The sequence below is a fragment of the Typopeltis vanoorti genome, chromosome 10 (assembly GCF_054136105.1).
Source record: "Typopeltis vanoorti isolate ZY-2024b chromosome 10, IOZ_Tvanoo_1.0, whole genome shotgun sequence".
NCBI lineage: Eukaryota > Metazoa > Arthropoda > Arachnida > Uropygi > Thelyphonidae > Typopeltis > Typopeltis vanoorti.
Window position 1 is genome coordinate 70780534 of NC_143558.1, and position 27840 is coordinate 70808373.

Consider the following 27840-nt stretch of genomic DNA (forward strand, 5'->3'; position numbering starts at 1 on the left):
AATATGTTATCCACAGTCAAAACACTAAAACATATGTTAATATACTATAAAAGGTTTGGGCCTTTTATAGCAAGGGAAAAGCACAATAAAACAGATAAAAATCATCAATTTTACAAGAGCACTAAATTCACTGTCCAATCACAAATCGATAGCCTCGAACCCAAATATGCATTTTAATTGATTTAATAATGTCTTTATTTATATGTAATATATATGTAATTAATAAATAAATAAATAATATATAATTACAATTATAATTATATTACTATATAAATATAATTACTTGGCCTACTGATGGACAGGGATGTGCAATATACAGTCAAGTCAACCCCACCTCCCTGTTGTGTGGGTCTATTTCCAAAAGGGATTCTGGCCAAACCAGCAGGTATTCCCACTACAAAGAGATACCTTTCTAGATGGAAGAAATGCTGATTGGACTCACTAGCTGGTAGATGTCCTTCATCAACAGGTGAAATATCATCACCTACCTTATTGGAGGTCTGAAATAGCAAATGCCATGATGCCACGAGCCTCCAAAGTAGGGATTCTGGTTTCTGTTCCTCCTCCTCCCCCCTGTTATATACCTTTTTTTTACTTCCTTTACTATCTATATATATTTGTATGTTTCACTACTCACTCATACACAGTTATTTCCCTTCTAGCTTCTGTAATAGTTTTCCAATAAATCTAGCAAATCAGCTATCACCCTTCTATCCATAAACAAAACTAAAATTCAGGCCGCTCTTAAGTTTAGTCACGTGTAATTCTTTCATAAGGGCTTTGTCTAAGTATGGGACTAAGGCCTTAAAATATAACCTCTGAGACAGTCCGCCTGTTATATACTGACAAATTTATATTTTTGCTGCGCCAGCCAATACATAGGATAGATGAGACTCTTATCCAAGGTGGCTCTCTCAGAGCATTACACAGTGATGAACTTTCTAACACTAATTCAACTAATCTCAATTCACTATGTCTTTGCATGCAGTCATGGTCTGGAGAATCAAACTATGTTCATATATCCCTCCTGCTAGGTTCGATAATAATTTTATGAGTGGCTATTTAAATTCATAAGACAGGCTAGATTCAGGTGAATGCTATAAAACATATTTATTTAGGTTTAAAAGATATACATGAGAAAATTAAAGTACATGGTTAACATAATCACTTTCCTAATAAAATTCTGATATCATTACTAACACAAGAATACATGCATAATAACTAGATCCACAGAGTTTTCTATAAACAAACAAACTTCAGGCTTAATTTAACATTTATCTTCAATCACTCTCTGATCACTACTCATATCTCACAATATGTCTCAGTTATCTCACACACAGATCCCTTCTAGGGAGACATTCTTCAAAACAGGGACAGGTCACTGCCAAATTGGGATAATCTCTAAAGTTCTCTACAGCATGTCTATACAAATTAACCTATAGAGTTCACTCAAATCTTAATTGGAAGTCAGATACTTTAACATTCTACATTACAGTCCCATGGAATGACTTTCTGTTCTATCATCAGCCTTGTCTGGACATCAAGGCACCTTTGTTCTGCGATTCTCCGGATCACTTACGATAACAGCATGGCCTAAGTCGATGTGCCGCTCTGGACTTTCTCTGGCCGCAGGCACACATCCAGATTACCGGTCGCTTGATATGGCTTAGCTACTCTGTTATGAAGAGATAGCTAGCCTTGCCTCGCAAACATCGATAGGTCTCTAACGACTGACCCGGAATCTTCACGTTGGCAGAGAGCGCGAGCCAATGTCCACGAGCGCAGGAAACAGGAACCAAAAAGCCTCATGTGGGGGGAGCTTGACACTTATATTCTTTCCTTTTTTTCTCGGAGATTCTCGTGCTTAGCTACGTTTTTTACCGCACGGCACACATCCACGTGTGCGTGGCATTCTTCCGAGAATGCGTTCTTGCTTCGCTTTCCTTATAATTTCTCTTTCCCTTAGGCATACGCTATACTGGACGGCTAAAGTGTGACCCTTTGACTTTAGCTTACACCCAACTTGCTTTCATACAATATATAGAATGGGATACTCTAATTAAATTATAATCTTATATAAATTCCTCTATTTGACTCTGTACAAACAGGTTAAGTCTCATATTTCTTATGCTAAACATTTTTTCAGTTTTGCCTTAAAGTCATAATGTACATTTTATTTCCTTGCCAAAGCACAGCATTCTCTGCCTACAATTAAAGATAGTTGTTCCTGAATAAAATTAATCTTTTGTCCCAATTTTTGATTATTCAAGACACAACACCCCTCTCTTCTCTATGGCAAGGTCATGTTAAACATACTCAGAGATCTATAACCCCCCTCCATGAAAGGAGGGGTACATCAGTTAAAAGGGCAGTGCCACAGGCTGGTTATGAGTTAGTGAAAAAGCCCAAACCTGTTAGTAATGAATCAGGAGGCTTCCTGGTCAACTGGCATGTCCTGTCAGAGCTGCCACATATCCAGCTCTGACAGGACGTGCCTGGAGAGAGAGAGTCTGAGTAGGTATGTAAAGAGCATTGTTAAGGACATGGAGACTGGTTATTCTCTGTATGGATGTCATGCCATGTCTATCTTTTCTCACTGTGTGTCCTCACTGTATCCTTCCATGTAATCATGATTAAACTTATGAATACTCATAAAAACAATGACAGTGAACAAAAAAAAAGGCACATCACAGCCGCTCTGGACTTTCTCTGGTACCACAGGCACACATCCGGATTACCGGTCGCTCAATATGGCTTAGCTACTCTGTTATGAAGAGATAGCTAGCCTTGCCTCACACACATTGATAGGCCTCTCACAACTTCTACGGCCGACTCGGAATCTTCACGTTGGCAGAGAGCGCGAGCCAACGTCCACGAGTGCAGGAAACAGGAACCAAAAAGCCTCGTGTGGGGGGAGCTTGACACTTACATTCTTTCCTTTTTTTCTCGGAGATTCTCGCGCTTAGCTACATTTTTTACCGCACGGCACTCATCCACTTGCGCATGGCGTTCTTCCGAGAATGCGTTCTCGCTTCGCTTTCCTTATAATTTCTCTTTCCCTTAGTTCATACGCTATACTGGATGGCTAAAGTGTGACCCTTTGACTTTAGCTTACACCCAACTTGCTTTCATACAATATATAGAATGGGATACTCTAATTAAATTATAATCTTATATAAATTCCTCTATTTGACTCTGCACAAATGGGTTAAGTCTCATATTTATGCTAAACATTTCTTCAGTTTTGCCTTAAAGTCATAATGTACATTTTATTTCCTTGCCAAAGCACAACATTCTCTGCCTACAATTAAAGATAGTTGTTCCTGAATAAAATTAATCTTTTGTCCCAATTTTTGATTATTCAGGACACAACACCCCTCTCTTCTCCATGGCAAGGTCATGTTAAACATACTCAGAGATCTATAACCCCCTCCATGAAAGGAGGGGTACATCAGTTAAAAGGGCAGTGCCACAGGCTGGTTATAAGTAAGTGAAAAAGCCCAAACCTGTTAGTAATGAATCAGGAGGCTTCCTAGTCAACTGGCACGTCCTGTCAGAGCTGCCACATATCCAGCTCTGACAGGACGTGCCTGGAGAGAGAGAGAGAGTCTGAGTAGTGGTGTGTAAAGAGCATTGTTAAGGACATGGAGACTGTTTTTTCTCTGAATGGATGTCATGCCATGTCTATCTTTTCTCACTGTGTGTTCTCACTGTATCCTTCCATGTAATCATGATTAAACTTATGAATACTCTTAAAAACAATGACAGTGAACAAAAAAAAAAGGCATATCACAACCAATCACAACATACAAACTTTAAATCAGACTTTTATAAAGGCCAACAGCAGAAAAACTGCCTCCTAGTTCCTTGCTAAGGTTACTGGACACAACTTCTGTCAACCTGCAATTCCACCTCTCTCTCTCTCTCTCTCATCCTGAGGATATCACTGTTACTTCAATCAAAGATAAAGCTGACTTCCTGGCATCACTCTTTTCCTTGAATTCCTGCATTAATGACAAAGGGAAACTGCTTCCTACCAAATGAGAATCCAAGCATCATATGTTCCCTGTAGTTTGACAAAAAGACATAAAAAAATATTAAATAACTTGGACACTAAAAAGTCTCCTGATTTTGAGGGCTTCTCTCTCTCTAACTGTTCTCAAATAAGGTGCCCTAGAGCTAACACCTGCCCTGCATCATCTCATATCCAGCATTTTCCATCTCTCTTTTTTTCTTAAAAAAAAAGGGAGACAGAAGTCTACCGTAAAACTACTGACCGATTGCCATCATCTGTCTGCTTCACAATAATGAAGACAGTCATGAATAGCTTAACTTCTCCATTACCATTACTTAGAGGCTCACCAATTATTATTGTTATTATGTGACACCTCCAGGGAGTTCAACAACTCATCAAGGGAGGGCATCTACTCCACAATTCTCTGTCTCTACCAACTCTATCTACTGCCAACCACACTCACTAGTATTTTCACAGACAATCACAAACATCCATGTTCACAGTGGGATTCGAAACCACAGCCTTTTGGCTGGAGAGCAGATACACTAACCACTCGGCCAACCAATCTGACAATTAATCACCAACCACCGGTATAGATGCCACCATTCAAGATCCACAGCTGACCTCATAGCTTACATCATCCACCACTGGACATGTGTCATGGAAAGGATGAGAGAAAATTGTGCTGTCACTCTTGTACATTTCCAAGGATTTCAACCATGTCTAGCACTGTGGCCTGCTAAATAAATTGCTATCCTTTGTTCTCTCGCTATTCTCTGTAATTGGGTAGCCAGCTTTCTCTCTGCCTGTTCTCTGCGAGTCATGAAAGATGGCTTTCTCTCTTTGAACTTCAACACCAATGCTGGTAAGCTTGAAGGCTCTGTCCTATCAACCAACTCCCTTTCTTCAGTACATAAATGATCTACTCACAATCACCACTAATCCTAATCACAGTTTTTCAGACAATGGTACTTTCTGTTCATTCTACTTATTTGATAAACCAGACATCCTAGGCAACAAGATCATCTACAACTATTTTGTTAAACATTGACCTACATACTATCCTTCAATGGGGTGAAGACAATCTTCTCATGTTCACCACCACTAAAACACAGTCTTGCCTGCTCTCACAAAAGAGACTTCAACTAACCTACCCTTACTCTTGGTAATACATAAATCAATAAAATAAATAACAATAATGGTCAATAATTGCATAATAACATATCTAGAAGACAAAAAATACAGATAAAAAAATAAATAAATTTCAGAAAATCTGCAGAGCAATTAAAAAGATACTGAATAACAAAAACAAGATGAGAATGAGATTTTGAAGAACAATTAAAAGATACACAAGTTTAGACCATATAAAAAATAAAGATATTAGAAGAGAGCTAGGTATTGACAATTTAAATAAAAACATCAAGGAATATAGAGAGAAATAAAAAGAGCATTTTTACAGGAAAGAAGGATATTGGCTACCAAAGAAGTGGATAAATATAAACTAGAGAGAAAAAAAGGAAGATTAGCTGCAAGATGGAAGGACCAGTGAAGTTGGAACAGGTAAATGCCTAATTCTCAATGAGAAGCTATAATAATTTTAACCGTATGAACAAGGATGCTTCTGGAAGAGTTTATAGGTAAATCTTATCCTTTATTCATGGAAAGGGGAAAAAAACAAATTTCAAATCAAGGAGGGAAAAGAAGATAAAGAGGAATTAAACTTCTTTAAAATGTGAGAGGATTGCTTAATGGTAAAAGGTTAATATATATATAAAAAAACATCTCCACACAGAAGCTGGATACAGACCATATACAGGTTGCCGAGAGCTGATTTTTTTTCTCCTTTAAAATAAACAGTCAAGAAATCATGAAAATATAACAATGATCTATATTTATTGTAGAGTTTTTTTTTTTTTTTTTTTTTTTTTGCTTGGTTACAAATATGGAAGTTTTACAGTGATTACACTGCATAATTCAGAAGGTATGGTGAGAAGGTCAAATACTAGATGATTGGCATAGAGTCCTTGTAGTATCCATCTATAAAAATAAAAGTGAACATGGGAATTACAGAGAAATTTCCTTACTGAATGTTTCAGGTAAGATTTAAGCAAGAATACCTGAGAAGAGGCTAAGAAAAATTACGTAAGGGAAACCTGGGAAATTACATACAAGGTTCAAGCTAAATACCAGTTGTGAGGATCAGATCTGCAATTTTATGACAAATAATTGAGAAATCATAGGAATATAATAAGGAACTGTATTTAAGTTTTGTTGACCAGAAAACAAATGACAACATGCTAGGAGAAAAGCAGCCCAAACACTACAATTGTATGGTGTAAATGGAACATTACAATGAGCAATACATATCCAATTCTTAAGTTGTAACTCAGCAATTATAACTGAAGGAGGTAGAGGAAGATGGTGTGATGTAAGGAAAAGGTGTCTGCTACCTATAATGTAATTATCATCTAATATGACTATTCAACATGCTGTCAATGTGAATAACAATTGCTGTCAATATTCAACCCAAATCTTTACTTTATGGAGGTCACTTATATAACCTTACATACTCTTATATAAATACAGTATAAACCTTCAAGCTGATTAAACTGAAGAAATACTGAAGTAACAAAAGTGATGTAAAAAATGAGAAATTAAAAGAAAAAACTATGAAAATAGACAGAAACAATAAACATTAATTGCATGTGCACAATGGAGATGTAGAAAACAAGTAAAATATTTCAGCTATTTGGGTACAATTTTTAGTGTAGATGGGTGAATTAAATATGGAAATCAATAACAGGAGAATCAAAACTGGTATGGTGGGGAGTAAAGTGAATTAATATATATGGAACAAGAGAGAAATTAGCCAAACTAAACTGGCAATATATAAGAAAATGTTCAGACAATTTTAACTTATGAATCTGACATTTGGGTTAAAAATAAAACAGATGATCAAAAGCTAGAGACCACAGATATGAGAATTCTGAGAAAAATTAGGAGAGTGAAGAGATAGAAAGAAACCAGAATGTTTGATGAGAGCTATTCTAAGGGTGTATGGTCTCAGAAAGTTTAGCAAAAATTATTGCTGTCAAAATGGCAGGCAAAACACCCTGAGGAAGACCAACATCTTGGTGAATTGATGCAATCAGAAGTGCCTTAGAAGATCAAAATATAAAAGAGGACAATACTGGGGAGCTAACAAACAGCAGATTAGTTTAGAAGAAAATTGTTCATAGGAAGCAAGTGATAATGCAAACAAGCAAGTCGTACTATCATGATTACACAACAGGAACTTGATGGTTAAAATTATAATTCTAAAATTGACATTTAAATATAGTATTCAGTTATTGTTTTTTTTCTCTCACAACTGTGTTATTTCTCTACTTGATTTAGACTTTTCTGCTTAAAATCACTCAAGAAATCAACTCTTAAGTTTGTGATTATTTTTTTCTCTAGAGAAAATTTATACATCGATGTGTGTATAATTTTGTTTTATGATATGAAACAAACGACTTGAATAACATTCCTCTGTAGGGTCTGAATGGAACAGAAGTAGTCATTTGCATCTGTGGTTGGGGGGGGGGGGGGGGGACAGTATCCATGTTATTTTATCTGGCTGAAACAAACACAAATTAAGTGTCACCAACATCACAACAGTGAGCATCAGTGTTATATTCCCCCCCCCCCCCTCACAAACACGTTTGTTTTATATCTTAAAAAAATATACCCATCAATGTATAACTTGTCTCCATCGAAAAATGACCAACATGATGCTACTCTAGTGCTTAAAACTTAATACTTTAATGCTATTTTGTAGATTGTGTTTTTAATATATATTAGACAATGGATCACACGTCCGCACGGTTAGCCTAGTGGCTTTGCACTTCCCAACTATATGCCTGGGGAAGGAGTGTCCCAGGTTCGATTCCCGTCGAAGACGTGAGGAACTTGAGGATCTTCCTCAGGCATAGTCAAGTTAGCCGGTCTTGGGCAGTAGGGTTTTTCCCACCAGGTTATCTGGCGTTTTTCATCCTGCAAGCAGGCAAACCGGACCCGTGAACATACACTTCTACAGCCAATAATATACCCCCCCCCCCCCAGCGGCAGACAGGTCGGTTGGGAGTGGTACTAACAAGTAATCACATCTAAGTAACATGCAGACCCTGCATAGGAAGCAGGAATAACACATAATAAAAGAAGACAATGGATCACACAATGAGATGAATAACTGAGGCTTTGCAAAGACAAAATGATGGACTCTCCAAGCCAAATGGGATGTGAGAAACAGAATGTTAATGAGGAAGTTGATACAGAAGATGAAGGTATCAGTATAATAACGATGAGTTGAAAAAAAGAGATGATGAAAATTGCATGACCTTGAGTAAAGGCAAAAAGTGAACATTTCATGAATGTACACAGCAACTCTGAAGAGAAGATAAAACAGTTTAATCTAAATGTCATATTTAGATTAAACTAAAGTTTACTCTAAAGGTCACTTAAATGGCTTTAGTATTGGATATTTGGAACAATGGGTGTTAGGCATGAGAGAGAAATGCACATAGGATAAAGTAAGTGTTGATAAGGATAAGTAGCCTGAGAAGTAGATTATATGTGGATACAAGAATTCATATACAATCTAATGATCATGCTCTTATCCATGTACCTACAGGGATAAGATTAAAACAGTAAAAAAGTGATTATAAAAGACAGGGAAGAGTAATAGAATGTATAAGAACAAGGAACAAGAAAACAAGAGTGGTCAGAGTGGAGTGACAGGAATGGAAAATTGGTGAGGTCATGAACTGCTGAAGCAATACAAAAGTATAAGGACACAATTAGGATATAAGAGTCTTCATATACTGTTATGCTGGTATACCAATGTAAGAGGTATCAAAAATAAAGGTGATTAATTTGTGGAACAGGAGTTAATGTGATTTTTCGGCATAAGCAAAATGTGGTTAACTAAAGATGATATACAGGCAGAAATAAAAATGACAGGATATAGAATCTTCTAGGAGGAGATAAAGAGGAAAAAAGATTGGGAAAAGAGTAGTCAATGTGAAGACTATGAAGCTATTTAGTGTTTAAGCTACCACAAACAGAATAGGACAGTAGACATTCAGTACAGTGAACGGTCATGTGACCAATTATGGAACAATTCTGGTTGAAGTCCTATAGCAACACTGCTATTTTAAGATCACTAACATAAACAAGCAAAAGCTCAAAACTTTCTCTACAGACAATGTGAATTTACGACATATACTCTCATAGTCTGTGCACCACAATTTCCATCTGCTGAACACAGATGCAGATATTCTTTATGTACCAAGCATAACATATTTTAGTATACCAATATATAACAGCTGAGTTGCCATAGAAACAGATATGAAATGAGATTACTAGCTTAAATAAGAGGAGAGTTCTGTCTAATGTTTAGAATGAATGACTGATGATGCCTGTTGACTCAAAATATGATTTTATTGTGAGTAATGCTATGAACAGTCTACAACCAAAATGACATAGAAAAGAAAGTAAAAGATTGTAATGCTTACAGGCATAAATGATTGAAGTAGTGATAAAATATAGTATGAGAGGATATGAAATGATTGCTGGAAGAGCAAGAAAGAAAAGGAAGAGAGTGAAAATCGTTAGTTTATTACTGAGATACGATCATATAGAGTTAAAAAGGAGATGATAGCAAATGATTCAATGCACAGGCTGTGTAAAAGAAATGTGTGTGTGAGTTTTTAGGTGTGCAGAATGAGTTTGTAGAATAGCATAAGAGAAATGGCCTGCACATGAATAGATTTGGAATCAGAAAGCATGGAAACAATTATTTATTAAGGTAGAGCCTAATGCAGCAATTCAAGGAAATTAGATCATCTTGAGAGGACTGCTGAGAATTTGTCTGCAATTTCAGCTAAGTGTAAAAAAGTGATAACAACATGATTGTCAAAAAGCATGGCCAGGAATCTGGTGAAGGGGGGTGGGCCCGTAAACTTTGGGTTTGGATTTTTGAATGTGTCTGGAGACAGAAAAGAGAAAGTTGCCCAACCAGGCTAAGCACACTGCAGATGTCTGTATATGAAAAAGCTAGTAAGTAACCTATGTCTATACACATTTTGTCAGAAACATCAGCAACAAAGGGATAGAGTTATTTACTTTTGTGAATATGTTGTGACCTAAGATTATTGGCATCGAGTGTCAAGAATGATATTTTTAGGAAGAAAAGAAGAGGTGAGGAGAGAACCTACTGATATCAGATAATTTAAGTTCAGTTAGGTAAACAGCAATGAAAACAATGTCTCACATAGTAGCGAGTATGAGGTTTTATGAGACCTGGCAATTCAGTTTTGCACACCCAAATTAACTTGATAGTTACTGAGTTCTTTATCATAAATACTAGTGTAAAAATAATCATAATTTATAATTATGAATCTTTTTACAATTGTTTCTCTATGTTAGCATATTATTAGTTTTGGTTTAGGTATCGGGCATTGCAAGTGCCGATCAATATGATGGGCATTTGCAATGTGCCTGATATTGATATGTTAAAATGAAATATAAAACATTCGAGATTGATGTACTTACAAGATTCTGATAGTGGTAATTCACATTTGTTAAATGTTGTGATACAATCTGTTATTCTTTGTAAAGAACAACAGATATCACTCTTTTCACTAAAGATGACAACATGTCAGCCATTATTATTATCTAATTTCTCGCTTTCCATTTACATGAAATGCACATGCTTACTGAGAAGATTGATTGGTGACTGATAGCTGAGGGGTGGGTTATAGAGGAAAACAAGAAGAAAGAGAGACTGGAAATTTGAGGACGACGACCAGAGAAATTAATTTTTTTTAGGAAGTTTTAAGAAAATGTGACAGCCTGGAATATATATTAATAGAAGATTCCAAAAGAGAATCATAGCAATGTGGATCCTTTAACCGGAAGAGTTGAGACTGTCAACAAATGATTAGTAAGATACTGAAAGATATATTATATTTAGGAATATTATGTATTAGGAAGACATTGGAGTAGATGTTCTAATTCAACATTAGAAGAATAGCAAAATCTGAAAACAGTAAAGTGAATTAAAATGAAGAGCTTGCTATCTTGATACTTTTATTTATGAAATAGTAAAAGAAACTTTTTCTTTCTCTGGTAAAAAAAATTTGGTGATTTGTGTATCATACTGAACTGTGAGGTAAGATTAATTATGCTCCAGTGAAACATGAGAATGATTGAAAAAAATAATGTATGCCAAATAAAAAACTTTAAAAAAAGATTCCATGGAAGTGAAGAGATAGATACAGAAGATAGAGATTCTGTATTTTCAGAAAAGGTCTAAACTCTAATGAACACTTGTTGTTTGTAGAAATTTGTTGTGAAAACAAAATGTTCAATCTGATAAGAATGATTAAGTATATATTAAACAACACAGTAACAGAATGAGTCAGAGTGTGAATGATTTTATTCTTTTAAGATAAGGAAATCTCTAAAGTGTACACTTATTTTAGGCAGCCTTGGATCCAATTAATTTTCTAGTTATTTATTTAATTTTATTTAAAGTGTATGTAGTGTTTTAGTTTCATTAAATGTATATTTTATTTTATTTGGTCTCGAGTCAATCATTTCTTGGATTCTAAAATAATGGAGTGAAAAGTCATTGCACCAAATTGAACTCGTTTGTATTTACTAAACACTCAGTGTAAAAACAATTTCTTTACAGAGACAGTAAACAATGGTACATCTGACATATTTTTTTAAAATAATTGGAAGAGCTGACATGATAAAACAATAAGTCATGTGTCATGTGTTCTAGAAAACCATTTAAGAATGCTGCTGCTGCTCAGTAATAGTCAATAGAGTTGATCACAATGGGAAAACAAAGGATCTTTTGTAGTTCGATACAAGGCTTGTATCGAATTGTGGGTGCCGATCTGGATGGAGCCATGATTTTGAAAACAGCAGAGCTGACTGTTTCTCAAAAGTGAGATATTCTGTATGTTTAATGAGCAGAAAAATACGCCCCCATTGCTTTGCTAAGAGGCGTAACCGTAGTCCTGAGAGAGAGAGAGATTGTCAGGAATGAAATTGCTGTTGTCCGAGTAAACATGCATGGACAAACAGAACCTCCTGTGTGCAGCAATTGATTGAGATAGTTAATGAAGGCTGTTCCTGACCCATATCCTTCCACCCAACTATGCACAAGGAATCGAAGAGGATCAATATTGGAAGTCATATGCCTATATGGAAACTACCGATTTCTGCGAAGAACCAGAAAGTTTGTCTACAGTGGTGTCAATAACACTGTAAAAAAGTCATGCAGTCCGACTAGTCACAGTATACTGTATTCTATACCAACATTGGACAGAGAGTTTGGTGAAAGCCCCATGAGACAATGAACCCAGCTTGTCTTGTAAACAAAACACAAGGTTCTGAAGATGATATCATGGTGTGAGGCATGTTCTGTTAGTATGAAACGGATCCCCTGATATTGCTGAAAGGTCAGGTGTCCTCCAAGGAATATCATTAACATTGCTGCCAATGAAGTTCACCCTGCAAAGTTGACTTTCTTTATCCAGCAGGTGGCAACTGTTTCATAGGTGACAATGCTACCATCCATCACACAATTGTTCAGTAGTGGTTCAGCAAGGAGGACAGTCATCACTTCCACATCTTCCCTGGCCATCACAAATTCTGGATCTTACACTTGGATAAACGATTAAACCAAGAATAAACTTTCTTGGCACCTTTAATTTATAATATAGCAAAATGGAAAACTTTCAACTGCTAATGTTGATGTTGGTAGGAACTTAAGTACAGAAATCAGTTTAGAGATAAGCTATGCTTTCCAAGGAACAGCATGGGTTTACTAAAGGAAGATCATGTGTCAGCAATTTGATCATATTTTATAATGTTACAGCTCAGTTGGATAAAGGGAATGTACACTCTATGATGCTGCTGCTGAACTTGGCTAAGGCATTTGATAGGATATCACATAAAAGACTGTTGCCTACATAGAATATGGGACCAGAATATAAACTACTGACTTGGATAAGTGAATGGTCAGGTATCAGAAAGTGGTATAATGGGATGTGAATCTATTAGACTTAAGATGACCAGTGGAGTATCCAAAGATTAGTCCTTGAACCACCGTTGTCTATATATTAATGATGTTGTTTGCTTATGATGCAAATATAGAAAGAGAAATAAAGGATGCTACTTATATACAGCACTTGCAAAATAATACGAATAGGAAGAGTGGGTGGTGGTCACTTAAACAGAATGGAAGAGGAAAGTTTAACAAAATAATTTTTTTTCTTCTTTTTTTTTTTTAACCAGGATGGTCAGAAAAAGACCTAGAGGAAGACCGGGACCTATGGGGATTGATAAAGTAAGAAGTGCCTTATAAGATCAAAACATAAGATCTGATAATATTGGAGTTCTGACAGATAACAGATTAATTTGGAGAAAAATAGTCAACAGGAAGTTGGTAATGATATAAGCTTTTCATGTGATACTATCACAATATTCTGTGAACCTCCTGAGTGTACATATCAAGAATACTTCAAATTTAGTGCTTTCGATAATTTTGCACTTATTCCATATAAATTTATTTAATTAAGTTCTCTAATACCAGCCTTGCTTCTTCTTCTATTTTATATTTCAATATATATCATCTGCTATCTTCTCTAAAATGCATGTCTACAGACCTGATATATTTCACTTATTCTATAAGTTCTCTTCAATTTTTATTGAGGAATTACAACTTAAATACAGATTAGGGATTAACTCTGCTGGCTAAGTGTTAGTGTATCCATTCTCCAACAAACAGGCTATTGGTCTGAATCCCACAGTGGGCAAGCAAGTTTATGATTGTGGTTTTAGGTGGGATATGAATTTCATAGCCTGCTGTGAAACCAACATCCCACTTTCTGGAGGGCTGAGGTAGCTTGAAAAAGTTCCATATTTGTTCTCCACGGTGCATGGTTTCCAGACCAGGCAAAAAAAAAAAAATAAATAAATATAAAAATAAATCTCTAGCCTACCCACAGTACTTATATACCGTACGTTTATGAAACCTTTCAGGAGTGAGGGATACATAAAATAAAACTGTACAATTAGTGTTTTGGAAAAGCTTTTCTTTCTTTTAGTAACTTGTCATACTGTTTCCAGATGTGGAAAACTGAATTACTGACACTTGTCATATTCCCATGATTTCTCAATTGTCTGATGTAAAGTGAAAATTAAATCCCAATAATCCCTATTTTGCTAGAACCCAGCTTGTTCTTTCCAAACTTCTTCTTCCCTAATTTTTCTTAATGTCTTATTAAGTATTCTTGCATAAATCTCATATGGAATATTCAGTAGCGAAATTCCTCTGTAATTCACAAATTCTATTTATTTCAACCTCCCTCCTCTTTTTTTAATGGATAGGAACTTTGAGAGCTCTACTCCAATTATCCAGAATTGAACATTCTTAATTATGCTATGCAGCTAATCCAAAGCTTTTTACAGCTTATTGAGCATCATCTATTTCACCTACCTTTCCACATTTCAGGTTTTTGATGACTTTTTCTACCTTAAGTAATTACTGATATGTAATTATGATAGCATTCCTCTTGAATATTGCCTATCATTTTATTACTTCTTGTTTAACAATCTATCAAATTACATATCTAGGATATCTTTATCATCAGTATTAAAGTCACTTGTTTATCATCTCTGATTCCTTTTACAGAACTATTTCTTAGATTCCTAAAATTTTTCAATAGCCTGCAGAACATTTTAGATTTCCATGATATTGATCTATATTCTATATAAAATCTTGCCATGACTCCTGTTCATCTACTTTACCCAGAGCCTAGGTCTGTTACTTTTCCCTCTATATTCAAAAGAAATATAAAAACAGAGGAAAAATCATGTAAAAAACTTATCATCATGAAATTCCTGACATGTACCACTTAAGGGGTGTACAGGATATGATAGTAATAGATGAAAAATTTATATCATTACTAACTCCCTATTTTCAATTTTCCAACAAATCAGTCTATTACTTGTCAAGACTCCAACATTATCAGATCTTATATTTCTATCGTATAAGGCACTTTGTACCATATCAATCCACCTATATCTTGGTCTTCCTCTGGGTCGTTTTCCTGCCAACCTGGCAGAGAACACTTTTTTTCTTAATCTTTCCTCGCCCATTCTGTTTAAGTGACCATACCACCTAAGATCAACTCTGCTAACGCATTCCCGGATGCTGACAATGTCACGTTCTTTCCTAATATCCTCATTTTTAATATGATATTGCCATTGATGCCATCTGTTCACACCTCTAATCTTTCTCAGGACTCTCATATCTGTGGTTTCTAGTCTTTGGTCAAGTGTTTTACTTCTGACCCAGCTCTCAGATCCATAAGTTAAAACTGGTTTGAACACTGTCTTGTATACAGCTAATTTAGTGTTCCAACAAATTTCTCTCTTATTCCATATGAATTTATTCAATTGACTGCCTACCATACCAGCTTTGTTGATTCTGCTGTCTATTTACATATTCAATTTACCATCTTCACTAAAAATTATGCCTAAGTAGCTGAAATGTTTTATTTGTTCCACAGGTTCTCCATTCACAACATAGTTGACATTTTCAAAGATTCTGCCTATTTTCATTGTCTTTGTTTTTTTATTGCTGACCTTCATACCATATCTATTACAACAGCTATTCAATTTAGTCAGGGAATCTTGTAAACTAGTAGCAGATTTATTTAGAAGTATAACATCGTCCGCACAAAGCAAAGAGCTGACATTAACATCTCCAATTTTGATATCATGTTTAATACCACTTTCCTTCATAATGTGATCCATATAGATAATGAATAACAGAGGGGATAATGTACATCCTTGTCTCACATCAGGTTTAACATTAAACCATCTTCCTATACTTCCTTCAATTCTAACTGCTGACTTACAACTCAAATAAAGACTAAGTATTGCTTGATATAATGCTTCATTGACACCATATAATTGTAGCGTATTGAATAGCTTCTCTCTTGGCAACTTGTCATATGGCATTTCCAGATCGACAAAACTTAAATAAAGATCTTTGTTATATTCCCATGTTTTCTCAAATGTTTGTCGTAAAGTGAAGATCTGATCCTGACAGCCTCTATTTGGCCTGAATCCAGCTTACTCTTCACCAAGCTTTTCTTCCACAATTCTTCTCAACTGTTTCTTAAGTATACTTGCATAGATCTTGCCAGGAACACTCAATAGGGAAAAAGCTCTGTAATTCTCACATTCAGTTTTATTTCCCTTTTTATATATGGGTACTATTACAGCTCTACTCCAATCATCGGGAATTCGTCCCTCTGTCCAGGCTTTCTGAACTATGCAGTCCAGCCACTGTAAGACTTTTATACCACCATACTTAAGCATTTCTGGTCAAATATCATCTACTCCTGCCACCTTTCCACATTTCAAGCCTTTGATGGCTTTTTCTACTTCAAGTATGGATATGTATTCCTGACTGTATGCCTGTTGAGTGTTTTTTACCACTGTGCTCTCACCTTGTTTCATTTAGCAACTGTTCGACGTAATTACTCCATACTTCAGGGATATCTTTTTCTCCTGTTTTCATGTCACCTTTATCATCTCTAACTCCTTGCACTCTTTCCTCCATTTCTAAGCTTCTTCAACAACCTCCAGAATATCTTACCACCTTCTTGATATTTATTTTCTATGTTCTTGCCAAAGTCCTCCCATGACTTTTGTTTAGCTTTCTTACATTTGTCTCTGTATTCTCTGAGAGCACAAGCTGACTCATTTGCCAGGAACTTTTGATATGCGTTCTTCTTTTCCTTCACTGCCTCTTTAACTTCCTGTGTCCACCATGGAGTTCTGATTTTTCTATCCTTGCAGACAACCTCACCACATGCCTCTCTGGCTGAATCAATCAGGGTTTTCTTCAAGATTTGCCACTGAATCTCCAAGGTTTGGTTTTTGTTCTCAAACTCTTTCATTTTTTCTTGAATAATCTTTGTGTATTTTAGTCTACAGTTCACATCTGAGAGCTGCTCTACTTTTATTTGCTTTAAAACTTTCTTACATGTCATTCTTTTCAATATAAAATTCAATTTTATCCTGCTCAAGACTAAATAGTGATCGCTTCCAATTTCAAGTCCTCTGTACACTCTGGTGTTCTGCACCAGGGAGAAAACACCATTATCAACAATAACATAGTCAATAAGACTTTTCTTATTCCTTGCCTCTTCTCTCCATGTGAATTTGTGCACATTTTTATGTTGGAACATGGTGTTAGTAATAACCAGTCCATGTCCTGAGCAGAAATCAAACAGGTATTTGCCATTATTATTAGCTTTGCTCTTTTCTCCAAATTTTCCCAAAACATTTTTGCATGTCTGACAATCATTTCCTACTCTGGTATTTAGTTCCCCAACAAGGACCAACTTTACCTATTTCATTATGTCAGTAGCTTTCTCTAGAGCCTCAAAAAATTCCTCCACTTCTACCTTAGTTGAGCCTTCTGTGGGACCATAGGCACCAATAAGTCTCATTGTCCAGTTCCCCATTCTGATATTTGCCCAAATCACTCTACTTGAGACTGTCTGCCATTCAAGAAGACGAGCCTAGTATGTTGTATTGAATACTATGGCTACTCCTTCTTTTCCTTGATTGTCATTTCCTGAATATAACATTTTGTATTTATTGCTCAGAAAGATCTCACCAGTTTTTGTCTTTTTTTGTTTCAGTCACCCCTATTATGTCGATCTGGTACTTATCTAATTCTTCAGCTAGCTCCATTTCTTTGCCATTCAGACGAAAAAAATGGAGCTAGCTGAATAAGTTTACTACATTATAAACATTTTATTACATTAAATAAGTTTTTTACTTATTTTACATTGAAAAAGTAAAAAACTTATTTAATGTAAAATTTTTGGTTAAGTGTTATAAGCATCGTCAGTAAAGGATCATAGAATGGCAATTAAACAATAACAGGTAATTCCAAAAAAAGGATCACCTACGTAGCTAATTTGCCATAAAATTCCTGATATACATACCCTGAGGGGATATACAGGATAATCACGATAGTATTCCATGAAAAAGAGTTACACCATTAGTAACTTCCAATCAACAATTTTCCTCCAACTTAATCTGTTATCTCACATGATTCCAATATTATCACATCTTATATTTCTGTCTTTTAAGGCACTTTTTACTGTATCAAACCATCTACATCTTGGGCTTTGGGTCTTCTTCCAGACAACCTGGCAAAGAACACTTGATTAACTAATCTTTCCTCTCTCCCATTCTGTTTAAATGACCATATCTCCTGAGATTAGCTCTACTACACATAGCTGAATGCTGACAATAGCAAGTTCTTTCCTAATATCCTCATTTTTAATATGATACTACCATTGATGCTATCTGACCACTCCAATGATTTTTTCAGAACTCATATCAGAGGTCTCCAGTCTTTGAAATAAAACACATCAAGTGTTTTATTTCTAACCCAGCTCTCAAATCCACAAGTCGAAATCGGTTTGAAGACGGTCTTGTATACAGCTAATTTAGTGTATTCAGTAATTTCTTTCTTATTCCATATAAATTTATTGAGCTTATTTCCTACCATACTGGCTTTGTTGATTCTGTTGTCTATTTCCATATTTAATTTACCATCTTCATTAAAAATTGTGCCTAAATAGCAGAAATATTTTACTTGTTCTATAGGTTCATCATTCAGGATACAGTTGAGGTTTTCAATGTTTCTTGCCAATTTTCATTGCTGATTTTCATACCAAATTTATTAGAAATTTATTAAACCCAATATCAAATTGATATCAGATTTACACCTTAAATAGAGACTATGCGTTGTTTGATATAATGTTCCATTTATACCATATAGTGTTTTAGAGAGCTTTCCTGTTTTTATATACCTTTTCCAGATCAACTAAACTTAAATGCAAATCCTTGTCATATTCCCAAGATTTCTCAATTATACGTGGATGATCTGAAAAGTTCTCAGCCTGAAACATAAATGGCAACACTATCGGCAAGATTTTTTTTTCTACGTTGGTACATCTGTCATAAGCATCAATGTGAAATTGCAAGTTATTCTATCAAGTAGTTTTTTTTATATGGCTGTCTGAAGCCCATTTCTTACTTGTTGAAAAGAAAGGAGAAGAGTGCCCATAAACTTTAATGAACTTCGAATGAATTTCTTTTACAAAGAATTTTATAACCGCATGATACTCAATTTTATCCATTTCAAGGGATACAGACCACACTTCTGCTTCAGACAGCTGTATAAAACAAACTATTTGATAGAATGACTTGCAATTTCACATTGATGCTTATGACAGATGTACCAACTTAGAAAAAAAAAAAAAATCTTGCTGATAGTGTTGCCATAGCAAAGGGGGAGGGGGATTAGCTGTGTTCTCCTACCAGGATCTTGGCTGACTAGCCATCAGCCATGCTTGTAGCATATTGAGCACAGTTAAGCCTGGGATGGATTTCTGTGGTGGGCTGGCAACCTACACCACGGTCAAAAACCCTGATGGAACTGATATAGATGGTAGTGCCAATATTTCAGTGAAGTCTGGAAGGCCATACCCAGGAAGTATCATGCCTCCACGTGGACCCCCCCCCCCCCCAGGAAACATGAGGTCATAATGAGCCATGGTAAAGTTGAAACTAAGCATAGAGCTTGCAGAAAGTTATAAAATGCATCTCCCAAGACGTTATGTGGCCAGCGTGGGAGATTAGGCCATAACCTCTGCCAAGAAGAACAAAGAAAGGCCGTAAAGCCCAGGGCCAGAATGGCCAATCACTGGATATGACTAAATTTCCCCAACTATATGACTACTCTGATCGAAACCATTTATGGAGACCAGTGAATGATGCAGTGAAGAAGCTTTCCCAAATAATAAGCAATATTGGAATAGCCCAAAGAACTCATAAATATTACAGAAATCCTCTTTTCTTCTATATAAGAACATTTAATTGTCGAACACTTAAGGAAGAGGACGACCTTGTCATCTTACAGCAAGAAATAAAACATATTAAATGGGACATCATAGGTTTAAGTGAAGTTCGCAGGCAGGATGAACATCTAATAAAACTAAAAAATAGAGACTACCTATACTATTATGGGAAAACTAAAGGACAATACAGAGTGGGATTTCTATTTAAGAAAACAATTACGCACCTTACAGAAGAATTTAATTATACAGATGAAAGAATAATTGAAATTATACTTAAAATAAACTCTAAACTTAAAATCAGGATCATCCAAATATATGCTCCCACCTCATCTCACACTGATGAAGAGATAGATGCACTGTATGACTCACTGCAGCACACTCTAGATAAAAAAAGAAATAGCAATCATAACTTTACTATAGTAATGGGCGATTTTAATGCCAAAGTAGGTCATCCAATTCACCAAATAGATACAATAGGGCCATACATATATGGTACAAGCAGCAACTCAAGAATGGCTCTTACAGAATTCTCTATCAGTAACAAGCTTTATGTTATGAATACATTTTTTAAGAAAGCCCTCAAAAGAAAATGGATATGGAGAAGTCCAAACAGAGAAATAAAAAATGAAATAGATTATATACTGTGTAATAATAAAGAAATAGTTCAAGATACTTCAGTACTAAATCAAGTAAAAACAGTAAGTGACCACAGACTAGTCAGAGCCAAAATTAAAATAAACCCCAAATTGGAAAGAATAAAATGGCTAAACAACAAAAAATCAAGACGTTTTAACTTAAACCCTATCGGAAACAAGAAGAAGAAGGATTATGAAGAAAAATTCAATCAAAAACTAGAATTAATAAATATATTTGAAGAAAAAGACATAAATAAAATAAGCAAAAACCTAATGGAAGTAATAATCTCAACAGCTAACGAACTCAAAAACAACAAACAACAAAAAGACAATAAACTTTCAGAGGAAACCCTACAACTATTAAAAAAGAGACGAAATATGAAACAAGACAAAAACTTAATTTCTAAAATATAACATGCAGAACTATGCAAAACAATAAGGAAAAAGATGAGAAATTAAATAAGATCTTATAACACTAAAAAAATAAAAGAAACAATCGAAAACAATAAAAATATGAAAATACTAAAAAAATATTTATCAGCTGGCAAAGGTCAAATAACTGTAATAAAAGATAAGAATGGAACTACCATAAGGAACCAAGAACAAATCCTATGCAGGCTAGAAGAATTTTATAAAGAACTCTATAGTGATCCTTCAACAGATAAATCAAATATAAATAACTCCTCTCCATTACACATGGAATTCATCCCCCCATTCACTTCAGATGAAATAAAACAAGCATTAAAACAAATGAAAAATGGAAAATGTCCTGCTGAAGAACTAATTCACATAGAATTAATTAAATGGGGAGGAAACAATATAATTCACCAAGTCACAAACTTACTAAATTTATGCCTAGAAGAGGGGAAGATACCAGAAAATTGGAGAAATGCTACTCTGATACTGTTATTTAAAAAAAGGGGACAAAGAAGAAGTAAAAAACTACAGACCAATTAGTATTCTCTCTCTAATCTGTACAAAATTGTCATAAAAGTAATAACAAACAGGTTAACACCTCTTCTAGACTCAAATCAACCAGTAGAACAAGCAGGATTCCGTAAAGGCTTCAACACAGCTGATCATATTCATGCAGTAAAACAAATAATAGAAAAAGCAGAAGAAAGCCAATTGCCTCTCTATTTAGCCTTCATTGATTATGAAAAAGCATTTGATTCCATCAAAACTAATGCAATAATCAATGCACTCCAGAATCAGGGAGTTCCTGGAGAATATGTGGACTCCTCCAGGCAATATACCTCACTGCAACAGCAACAATCCAACTTCACACGAGTAGCGATAAAATATCAATTGGAAAAGGTGTCCGACAAGGAGACTCTCTATCACCCAAAATCTTTACAGCAGTCCTTCAAGAAATATTTAATAATATAAACTGGACAAACCTTGGTATAAAAATTAATAACAGAAACTTAACACATCTAAGATATGCAGACGATATCATAATTTTTGCAAACACTCCAGAAGACCTTAATATAATGATAGAAGACCTATATCATGAAAGCAGAAAAGTCGGTCTAAAGATAAACAGAAAAAACTAAAATCATGTTTAATCGTTTAGTAACACCAAAAAACATAATAATAGAAAACAATTTTTTGGAAAGAATCTCTTCATATACATACTTAGGTCATCTCATTGACCTAAACTGTGGACTCCAAAAGGAAATAAATAGGAGAGTTCAACTTGCCTGGAGTGCATTCAGAAAACTGAAAAACATTTTTCAAAACGATGATGTCCCACTCTGTTTAAAAAGGAAGACATTTAACCAGTGTATACTTCCAGTCATCTCATATGGTTGTGAAACTTGGTCGCTAACAAGAGCACTGGCAAATAAATTAACAACAACTCAAAGAAAAATGGAGAGGTTGATGCTAGGCATCACATTAAAAGATAAGAAGCGAAACACCTGGATGAGAAGCCCGACTCGCATCACTGACATCATTCTTCACCACAAGCAACTAAAATGGAAATGGGCCGGACATTTATCCAGAAGAGAAGATGAGCGATGGACCACCATACTTACGAACTGGATTCCTAAAGAAGGGAAATGAAGCCGAGGACGTCCTAAAAGAAGATGGAGTGATGAATTGTCAGAGTTTATTGGGGAAAGTTGGTCAACCATTGCCAAGAACAGAGAAAGGAGAAAAGAACTGGAGGAGGCTTTCGTCCAGCAGTGGACAGAAAAGAAGAAGAAGTGTTGCCATCTATGAGTGAGGCTGGGAACTTTTCAGACCACCCTTATAATGTGTAATCTTTGTGAATCTTGGTAGACTAATATCTGTTAATGTGTTTCTTGAGGAGTTGTGGATTGACTTTTACACACAGCTCAGAGAATCTGCCTACTTACTTGCTAAGAACTTTCAACAGGGTTTACCAAGATTGCCCCTTTAACTTCTTGCAACCACTGTAAAATTTGGATTTTTCTATCCTTGCCAACAATATCTCCACACACCTCACTAGATGAAGCAATTAATCAATGTTTTCTTTAAAGTTTGCCACTGAAACTCTAAGGTTTCGTTCTTGCTTTCAAGCTCTTTCATGTTTGATGTAATTGTATAATTGAGTTTCTCATCTCTAAAAGTTGTTAGACTTATTTTTTTTTTGTTTAAACTTCCTTACTTATTTTTCTTTTGAATGCTGTTTATCAGAAAGAATTCTTGTTTAGTGTTCTTCCAAATATCATCATTATCTTAAATTTCCTGATATAACCTAAAGAGATGTACATGATATCATAACACTATACACAGTGTGCCCATTAAGTAATCAGATTGATTTTTTTACAGGACAGTCCTTTGAATATAAGTACCAAACATGTTTATAGTTTGGGCCACTAGTGTGTGTGTGTGTGTTGTAATCGCAGGTAAAACTTTAGAGTCAGGTGATGCAAAATTTTATTACAGCTCTTTGCTCCATGATGCAGCAAAGAGCTGTAATAAAATTTTACTATATTAAGAAAAACTGCTGCAGAAATGTACCAAGACCTTAAAAAAATTTACACCATTGACTGTCTGGGCTGTGTACAGGTGTTCTGCTGGTCTTCAACATTTAAAGAGGGGAAGGAGTCCCTGAAGGATGAAACACACTGTGAACAGCCAGTTTCTGCATGGACAAATGACAATGTGGTAAAAGCTAGGGAAATTGTTGCCCATGATGCCAGGAGTAATGCAACATATCAGGAAAGAACTCTCCACAACAATTGGTTTCTGTTGCATGACAACATATTAAATACAGATCTTTGTTATGTTTCCATGATTTCTCAACTATATGTCAAAAAGTGAAAATCTGATCCTAACAGCCTCTATCTGGCCTGAATCCAGCTTGTTCTTCACCAAGCTTCCCTTCCCCAATCCCTCTCAACCATTTCTGAAGTATACTGGCATAAATCTTACCAGGAACAATCAGTATAGAAATACCGCTGTAATTCTAACATTCAGTTTTATTTCCCTTTTATATATGGGTACTATTAGAGCTCTACTCCAATCATCTGGAATTCATCCCTCTGTCCAGGACTTCTGAACTATGTAGTGCCGCCACTGTAAGACTTTTATACCTCCATACTTGAGCATTTCTGGTCGAATATCATCTACTCCAGTTGCCTTTCCACATTTCAGACTTTTGATAGCTTTTTTTTTCTACTTCAAGTATGTATATATATTCCTGATTGCATGCCTGGTCAGTGCTTTTATTAACGTGCTGTCATCACTGCTAGTTTCATTTAGCAATTTTTCGAAGTAATTACTCCATACTTCAAGGACATCTTTTTTGTCCAGTTTTCAAATCACCTTTATCATATCTAATTCCTTTTACAGCACTCTTCCCTCCATTTCTGAGTTTCTTCAAGAACCTTCAGAATAGCTTGCCACCTCTTGATATTTATTTTCCATGTTCTTACCAAAGTCTTCCCATAACTTTTGTTTAGCTAGTTTTACACAGTGATTTGATATGCTTTCTTCTTTTAGCTTTCTTATATTTGTCTCTGTATTCTCTAAGAGCACAAGCTGACTTATTTGCCAGGAATGTTTGATATGCTTTCTTCTTTTCCTTAACTGCCTCTTTTACTTCCTGTGTCCACCAATGAGTTCTGATTTTTCTATCCTTGCAGATAACCTCACCACATATCTTTCTGGCTGAATCAATCAGTGTTTTCTTCAGGGCAAGCTGCTGAATCTCCAAGGTTTGGTTCCTGTTGTTAAGCGCTTTCATTTTTTCTTGAATAATAGTTGTGTATTTTAGTGTACAGTTCACATCTGACAGCTGCTCAACTTTTATTCGTTTTAAAACGAAATTTAATTTTATCCTGCTCAAGACTAAATGGTGATCACTTCCAATTTCAAATCCTCTGTACACTATAATGTCCTGCATCACGGAAAAAACATTACTATCAACAATAACATAATCAATATTATGTTAATGTATATCTTAATAATTGCCTCTTCTATGTGAATTTTTGCACATTTTTATATTGGAACATTGTGTTAGTAATAACCAGTCCATTTCCTAAACAGAAATCCAACAAGTATTTGCCATTATTATTAGCTTTACTCTTTTCTCCAAATTTTTCCAAAATATTTTTGTATATCTGACAATCATTTCCTACTCTGCTATTTAGATTGGCAACAAGGACCAACTTTTCATTTTTCATTGTGCCAAATGCTTTCTCTAAAGCCTCAAAAAATTCCTCCACTTCTATCTTAGCAGAACCTTCTGTGGGACCATAGGCACAAATAAGTATCATTATCCAGTTCACCTTTCTGATATTTGCCCACATCCCTGTACTTGAAATTGCCTACCATTCAAGAAGATTAGCCTTGTATTTAGTGTTGAATACTATGGCTTTTCCTTCATTTCCTCGATTGTCATTGCCTGAATATCACATTTTGTATTTATTGCTCAGAAAGATCTCACCAGTTTTTGCCCTTTTTGTTTCAGTCACCCCTATTATATCGATCTGGTACTTATCCAATTCCTCAGCTAGCATCATTTCTTTGCTATTCAGGCTTCTTATGTTGATAGTACCGATCTTGAACTCTGGTGAAATTGAGTTGGGGCATGTTTTAGGGTTTGTTCCAGTAGCTGACTTTTTGCTGTTTGCCCTGGTTCCTTGGCAAAAACAATGGGGGGGGGGGTCTTATTTAACCAGATGATGCCCTAGCCCACATGAAATTCTGTCATGTTGTACCATCATTTAAAATTGTGGTTTAAGCCAATAAGAATAAAATTTGGTCAGCAAAATCCAAAACTGCCAGACCATCCTCCTTCATTCAGTATCCAGGTAGATACCACAAGAAGGTGAGGAATAGACATTAGGTCAGAAGCCCTGGTCGGCTCTCTGCATTCCTTTAAAAGCTATGTGGAGGTCTCCTCCTAGTTATACAGCTTTGACCCTTAAGCACCCCAAAAGAAAATGTTATTAAAGAAAATCATAAGGAAGTGAAAATACATTTACGGTACTCTACTGTATTTATTCGGTACCATAAGTTTACATCGTCTGTTTACCAGATGAATCGTATGTCTGTCAGTACCTACATCAATATTGTCTTATATGATACAAAACACTCTAGATGTTATTATTATTATGTGACACCTCCAAGGAGTCCAAAGACTTGACAAGGGAGGGCACCTACTCTACAACTCTCCATCTTCACCACTCAAATCCACAACTACAGCGAACTGCATCATCTACACCAAGACCACCTCTAGTATTTTTCACAGGTAATCATAAACATCCATGCCCACAGCAGGAATCGAACCTGCAGCCTTTTGGCTGGAGAGCGGATATGATAACCACGCGGCCAACCAGGTATAATATGTTATACATATTACTAACACTAGACATCAAAAATGAAAAGATAATGTGAAAAAAAAATTCTTCATATTTATTTACAGTGATAACAATTCATGGCAGGATTCATTCTAGGCTTCTTCATTCTAGGCAGGATTCATTCTAGGCTGCCATGAAGCAATACAATTGCTTCATGGCAGCCTAGCCTATACACTAATGAATGAATCATTATAAATTTTTATTTTATGCTAATTGATTAATTTAACTTTAAAAACAGTTAATTTTATGAAGTTATGATTTAATACTGCATCTTTACGTTTGTTTACAAATTCTGCAAATTATGCCATGAATGGTCTGTACATAAGTTTTGATAAATTTTAACTTTTTGCTGTATATTTTATGGTAGCAAGTTATAAAATAGACTAGTATCTACATATATTTTATGCATTCATGACATACCTAACTTTTTTCTTAATTTTTTCAATATTTCTGAGCTACACGGTTCATCTGCAAGTCTTTTCAAATTGTCGCAAATCTCTAAAAAATTTTCTACTATATTTATTCAAAAAAAAAAAAAAAAAAAAAACATAAGTGGACTTGCAGAGTTCAAAACCACATTCTTCAAGGGTTAACTGTATAGTTCTTTGTTTTGATATAATCAATGTTATCTCATTACTTAACAGGCACACTGTATAATTAGTTTACATTATTCTAGCTTTCTTATCAACAAATGTAAAGTCTCCAAACAAAGGAAGCACTACTAACTGCAAGAATCCACTTATATCATGATTTGACTGAGTGCTTTTGTCCCATCACCACTACTACTTGAAACATGTTTCAGTGGCTTTTCAACTTCCATTTTGTTCAAGTATCCATATCATATTAGATTAGTTGTTGTAAGATTGTCCAGTGATAATGATGTTTAAGTTATGATGAGTATGTAGATTTTGTGAGCAAACAATGTGACAAATGATAAATAACACTGGATTGAATAACTTATAATAGAGATAGTCCGCGCGGTTAGCCTAGTGGCTTTGCACTTCGCAACCATATGCCTGGGGAAGGAGTGTCCCAAGTTCGATACCCGTCGAAGACGTGAGGAACTTGAGGATCTTCCTCAGCCATAGCCAAATTAGCAAGTCTTGGGCGTGGGCAGTAGAGTTTTTCCGCCAGTTTATCTGGTGTTTTTCATCCCGCAAGCAGGCAAACCGGCCCCGTGAACATATGCTGCTACAGTCAAAAATATACCCCCCCCCCCCCAGCGGCAGGCTAGGCGACAGGTCGGTTGGGAGTGGTACTAACAAGGTCGCATCTAAGTAACACGCGGACCCTGCTTAGGAAGCGGGAATAACGCGCAGTGAAAGAAAGAAAGA

The 27840-nt window shown here is 35.5% G+C and overlaps 1 protein-coding gene across 3 annotated transcripts in view; it reads right to left on the reverse strand.

Moving 5' to 3' along the window:
* Nucleotides 1-27840, reverse strand: part of LOC150102497 (nuclear valosin-containing protein-like) — a 534631-nt gene that overhangs the window by 314961 nt on the left and 191830 nt on the right. The gene's annotated exons all lie outside the window — the stretch shown is intronic.